Consider the following 7275-nt stretch of genomic DNA (forward strand, 5'->3'; position numbering starts at 1 on the left):
GACACTATCGGAGGGAGTACATTTATAGCCACAAACCCATCGAAACAAATATACGTATGTAAAAAACATATTTAAACACATTTATTTGGTGAGCAATTGCTTGGGAATTTCTAAATAAAGTAGATTGACCAGATGTGTCATTTTACAAGACTTTAAATTTTTACATAAAATCAAAGGTTTACATATTGAGTTAGCGTGAAAATTTTAAGTTTTCATGCATTACATGCAATCGATGGCCATACGAATGTTCCATGGTTCCTAATCGCTTCTTTGTCTCTAGCGCATTGAGTCTGCCCTTTTCCTTTTCATTGAAAATAACCCATTTAATTCTTCATCTCGTTACTTTTATCTGAGAAACTTGTAAGGCTCGGGGATGTGAGGGTGTAACCAATCAATTTTCCGAATGTGACTTAGGCTAAGCTTATTTTTTCTGCATAGTTCTGGACAATGTCCTCATGGCCAATATAGTGCCATATGGAATGAAGGAATATTGGCTCGGTCTAGGTGTTGAAGTTCTTGTATCGATCCATATTTATAGCGTAGTAATTCACAAATAAGATGTTTCTCATGGCTCAATTCTTAATTTCCTCGATGGATTGGAAAACTTGGTTAATCAAGTGTGCGTACCATGTGTATGTCGATCCTAGCTAGGGCCAAGTGTGCCACTCGCAACCATGTGTATGTGGATCCTAGGGCCAGGTTTCTTCTTGTTTTCAGGCACAACCTTTGAATATTAAATAACGGCCAAGGTTGTATTGAACACGGACTCCTCCTAAAATCAACAATAACTTCGAATGAAATAATAATATCATAATGATTTGAATCGAGATGTTTAGGTACACGGCTCGTATATGCTCTACATTGGTGGTGTTTCCTTAGTTTTTGTCGAGAACTCATTTTAGCGCACACAGATCACAAACATGCATGCTGCTTGTTTGTCGATCAGGCAGGGCAGCACAGGCCGAAGCACGTCAGGCAAAGAAAACATGCTCTAGCTTCTAGTGCTGATTGGATCAAGCAGTTTACGGGCCGCTGGATGGTTCGATCTTGTGAGTGCCTCGAGAGAGCAGGGAGACATACACATGGAGAAGAAAAATGAGATGTGTTTCACATCGTGTAACGCTGATGGTTTTATGGCCAAAAGAGTTCTATTGGCAACGGGACACCGTTTTAACATCTAATGTTGTTTTACAAACTGTATATCCATCAACATTTTCTCACGTCTTATGTAGTAAGTGATGGCTACATTAGACTTCGTACATTTTTTTAAGTGTATATAATAGACAAATAATTTATAGTTTATAGTATAACATCGTATTTTACCAACCAAGTTCTAACATGGTTGCTCTTTGGACTAACGTCTTAAAACTGACATGACTATATGGATAAATAGGTGGAAACTATATATGTAGCTTGGGCTACATGTAGGCCACTTCTTTGAAGAAAAAAATATGAAAACCACATTTTAGAGTTCTTAAAAAATCTAAAGAAATTCTAAATGTTCATAGTAATGCAGCCTACCAACGTGTAAAATCTCAACTCAAAACACCTTGTATTTCAAAAGTAACAAAATCTAGATTTTTTAATTTTACAGAGCCTAATATATGAACTATTTTGAGTTTAAAAAGCACGTTTATAGAATACATCATTACATATATTTAGTATTATTTCAGTATTTTTTTTTTAAATGCCATTTTCAAAATTTTCACAAAAATAAAGCTACATGTAGCTCGGTCTATAATATGCCTTGGATTTATTTTATCGAGATATGCTGTCAAGATGAATGTTCATATTATGCCGGACCGGCGCACTAAGCTATGCAGTCGATTATGGGCAGATTCGATGTGTTTTTTTACTGCTGATACAACTCGCCCATTGTACCAAGTTTAGGATGATCGATGTGTTTTTTATGTGTCTTTGTTGGCTGTACCAATTCAAGCTAGTAAGCTAGCTAGATGTAATAGATAAATTGTGGGCAGTTTATATAGCTGTGATCTCTTGCTTTTCCGGTCCGCTTTTTTGTATACGGTTTGGATTTTGATATTGACCTCCATGCATTACATGGCTGAGTAGCTGGCCCGGATTTCACTAATTGCATGGCTTGGAACATGCCACTTCCAACGTGTATGTAAATTGCAACTTTTGTCTCTTGTGAACGGGCATATCCAGCTTTTATGTGGACTCCTTCTTTTCTCTATTGAACCAAACGGTTTTTTAAGGGAATAAATCAATCAGTTTTGTAAGAAAATCTACCGATTAATTTTTTCTTAAATAAATTTTATGGACCAGTTTTATGGTGCACGATTAGATTTGTTTCTTGTGAGCAGAACACACTCACCTTTTCTATGGACTCCTTTTGTTCTCTATTGAACCGAACGGGAGTAGAATGGAAATCTATCTTTCAGTTTTTTTTTCTAAAGGAATCTATAAATCGATTTTGGAAGGGATCTGCCGATTAGTTTTTTTCCTCAACAGAATTTATGGATCAGTTTTATTGTGCACGCATATATCCGCACTCACCTTATCTATGGACTCCTTTTCTGCTCTATTGAACCGAACGGGAATATGATGTAAATCTATCTTTCAGCTTTTTTTCTAAATGAATCTATCAATCGGTTTTGGAAGGGATCTGCCAATTAGTTTTTTTCTTCAACAAAATTTATGGATCAGTTTTATTGTGCACGTAGATATGCTTTTTATTGAGAATCTTACGTGCCATAAATTTACTTTTGTACATGCATATTATTGAACGTAACACTTCTTAACTTTTAATCTTGGACGTTAATATTAAAACCATTGGTTTACATTTTTTAAGCATGTGTGGATTAACCTCGTGCCTCGAAAAACATCCTTATTTTACTTTTAGTATATAATAATAGATAGATTCCATTTCTTCTGCAGAATTTATTAGTACATCTTGTGTATAGGTATCTTCTGACTACTTGGGAGGAACATACCTTTCCCCCTAGCATCCTGGCTGTACTTGATGCATGCCGCCAAAGTTGTCCTAAATGGACCATAATTTGCTGAGGCTTCGGCTCAACGTAGCAGGCCCAATAGGCCGGGGTGCACGGGTATCCCAGGTGATAGTTGGTTTGTTAAAAAGAGTTAGTGTTCGTCCTCGAACAGTAGACGCATTGTAGGATTCTACAGACTTCCACTAACTTGTAGGTCCAGACCTCACATGTCAGTGAGACGATGCTGGTAGTTCCCGCTGCACCTATCAGTGTTTGGAGTGCGTGTGTGTGACCTCGGTTCTTCCGAGACATGCGGCACTTATTCCCTTACCACCAACCATACTCCCCTCTCACTACCATTATCTTCTCTCGCCATCTCACATCCCTCCATTGACGACCACTGCTACCGAAGCGGAGGTTGGCGGCGAAAATCGTCCTACGGAGGCGGATCAGCCCCCATCTCCTCCGCGGCAGCAGCGCGTTGTGTATGTAACTATGTAATCCCTGAAACCCTGAATCTAGATGGTGTGATGTTTTTTTTATGGAGTAGTTTTCATCTAAGAGTGGACCTGTTTGCGGGGACTAGAATTACGCTTGAAAGCGGGTGAGATCTACTAATTTCAATTTTAGTATTGACCGATCCACGGCCTATGAAGATTTGTGAGAGGTGACTATGAGCATGCTTTGCATGGGTGTTCTATAACTGATGATGCCTTTTTGTTGTTTTGCTTGATCGATCTGTACTTTCCAATGATGACATGCAGTACCTTAATGCTAGACCATGCCGTGCTATCTATAGTTCTATTCATGTTGCTTAGTTTTTTCCCAGTTTTATGAGTTGAAGCTGATATACCGTTCCTACGAAGTAGCCAAACTAGATTCAGAGGCATAATGTTCAGATTGTGGGCTTCATAAGTATACAATTTGGGTCCATTTTTGTTGTTGCATTATTCAGGCAACAAGATCAAGCTTGTAGAGAGCTCATCTTCGAAAAAAGGGAGCTGCCCTGATGATCAGGCCACCAAACGCCAGTGAGCAGACCAGCCCTGGTAGCTTCTGCATGTTACTGTTACTGCCGACAGGGTTAGATGGGATCATCCCCAGTGCATTTAAGCACTGGTTTGAAGGTTTGTGGCCAGAGACCATCAAGCTGAAGATCTCCACCGATTGCATCTGGGAGGTCGGCCTGAAGGAGGAAGATGGCAAGATTGTTATGGACGCACGCTGGTCAGAGTTTGTCAAAGCTCATGACTTGAAGATAGGATACTTCACGGTATTTAAGAGGATTGACACCAGATCCTTGAAGGTTCTCGTATTTGATCACGACAACTGCGAGAAGGTCATCAAGTGTAAAGGCAATCATGCACCACTGGAGGAACAATATGGATCACAGCTCAAATAAGGTGGTGCATGTTCGGTTCTAATTACCACTATTTTGTAGAGGTGGTTAATAAGTATATTTACCACTCTCTTCGATGATGCATTTGTGGTCAACATGATGGTTGTCAACACCCGGATTTTTAAGTCCAGATGCCTATTATGTCATTCCTCGCAATCCCAGGAATATTGTTTTTGCGAGACATAATAGATTGATATCACAACACACCGTTCATTACAACACATAATCGTCTTACAAATAAAGGATCACATGATCCAGTCTCATTACAAGAATAGAAGTTCTATTTATTCATTACATAACACATAGCGGAAGCGAAAGTAGCGTAGTAGTAGTCCATCTATTCCACAGGCAACTGTTGACGTCAGGAGTGATCCTAGTTGTCGTAGACATCCTGCTGTCCTTCTTCCGGGTTCTGGTATTCCTCTTCATAGTCTGGCCATTTGAATAGCCAGGGACACAGCCATGAGTACTTTAAAGTACTCGCAAACTAATATTAAGGTAAAATACTATCAACTATAGTAAGGGGGTTCTAAGCTCTAGTTTCATTTGCATAAAGCCAGTTTTATTTCATAAACACTTTAGTAATAAAAATTCTTCATTTGCTCAACTAACTCCAGTGGGAACATTAGTGTCATTCCCACAACTCAGTTGTGATTCAAAGTCAAAGTCACCTTTCAATTCAAATCACAAGTCACCATTCATATTTTTAGAAAAGTTCTGATGACGGAACAGTATGGCCTTTCCAACTGTCCATAACCGAGGACGCGGCTATTCGAATAGGTTTAACTCTGCAGAGGTTGTACACTTGTGCCACAACAATTGCAATAGTTCGTCGGGGAGTAGCGGCCCTGATTTATCGTACGCAGTACGCGAACTACCAATCCTAACCTTTCATTTACATATTCTAGTATAGGCACCTCTCCCCATGAGCTTGGCCTCCCAGTGAAGACACGCGGTCAGCCTGGGAACTGCACAGGGCTTGGGCCGGACATTCACCTCATTTCACGTCATTTCACATCACTTCACCAGTACGGAGGCAGCCTCAAGCATAACCCCTATGACGCTTGTTCAGAGGGAACCCATACTAAAATACATAAGTTTCCAGCTAAGCCTTACCCAGATTCAGGTATTGTGGGGGTACTTGTAAAATTGGAATGGTATCGCATCCGAACCCAACCATCAGTTTTTGTAAAATTCACCAAGTCATTCACCAGTCATATTCACCTTCAAAATCTCTCAATAGAATGACTCATCATTCCAAGGTTTTCAAAGTCATTTCAAATCACAAGTTCCCAACTAGAGTAGTCACTTTTAATATTGAGCACTAGCAACTAGTCATGAGGGGTGCTAAGTATCTTGGAGCTTGCTAGGCTAAGTGTGATTCTCTTGTACTACTCTATAATTCAACCAAGTAAACCAAAAAGTAACTTTGATAAATAAAATCAAGTAAAGCTTGTAAAGTAAAAACTTGGGATAGGTTCATAAAGTAAAATGTAATGGTGCCTTGCTCTTGTAGAGCCTTGCACATGGGAACTTTGCAAGAGTGTTAGCTTGCCTTGATTGGTGAGGTGATCAAAGTTTTCTTGCTCTTCCTCTTGGTAGAAGACCTCTTCCTCTTGATAGTCTCCGGTACTAGCGTCTATAAACGAATACGAGGATACAATCACCAAACAACACTTAAGTAATCTTAATTAGCCTTATTGGCTCACACACAAAGGATCTAGCATCACTACTTAACATTGATCAACCCATTATTCTAGGGTTTCCTTATTTAACATTAGGAAAATAATTTCCCTCATTGAAATTTGGAAGTGGGGTTTATCTTTGGTTTGGAGAAATAATTTCCTCTCATTGAATTCTTCTTAAGATTTAATTTCTCTTATGAATAATATATGACCTAGGTTGACCAAAGTCAACCTCTTCATACTTATCATTTGAGAAAATGATTTAAATGAGGTTTCATACCTCATGCATTTTAATACTAGCATGATAGTGATTTTAATGCCACCAAATAACTCAATATGAGAGTATATAGACCATGGTCACTATCTCATGTTGAATTACTTGAGAACAAGATTTAAATGAGAGGAATACCTCTCATATGATTTAACACATAGTTGTAACTAATTTAGTAACAACTATTATTGAGGTGATTTAATATTCTCAAATAACCAGGGATGATCCCATGTTGACCAAGGTCAACACTTCCCACTTAGTATTTGAGAAAAGGGATTTAAATGAGATTCATCATCTCATGTGATTTAAATAACTAGTGCAATTTAAAAACTATGTTGGTTTAAATTCTACAAGTGAGCAAGTATGAGCCTAAGCATTTAAAGGTCAACACATTACTTCACCACTTGTGAGAATGATTTAAATGAGGTGCTACACCTCATTGGTTTAAAATCTAAAATTTGGATATATTTTAAATGGGCTAGTATTGACTACATAGCCAATATTTTGATTCTAGCCCATGATCATGTACAGAACACCTATCATCTTTTTGCATAGTAAATTAGGGTTTGTTAAAAGTGAAATATTGCAATTGGATTCACTTCAAAATTCAAAGTGGTTGATTTTTAAGATTTATTTGAATACTGAAAAGTCTCTGTATTGTTAATTTTGCTATTCAAATTCTACACAAGATATGAGGTTGAATCCAGTGGGGTTAGTTAGAGAAAATCATAAGCTTTCCAGAACATTTGGATTTGCTAAATTTGAGTTTGTAGAATTTGAACTATTCAATTTATAGGACAGACCAGTATTGAATTTAAACCACAAAAGAAATAAACGAGTTTGAATTCTGGGCTTTAGGCGGGAAAGTAAACGGGCTAAACAGACTAAACAAACTAAACAGACTCGGCCGGCCCACTAGTGCTAACCACGCCGCGGGCCAACTGACAGGGTGGGGCCTGCGTG

The sequence above is a fragment of the Lolium perenne genome, chromosome 1, assembly GCF_019359855.2.
Source record: "Lolium perenne isolate Kyuss_39 chromosome 1, Kyuss_2.0, whole genome shotgun sequence".
Taxonomy (NCBI): domain Eukaryota; kingdom Viridiplantae; phylum Streptophyta; class Magnoliopsida; order Poales; family Poaceae; genus Lolium; species Lolium perenne.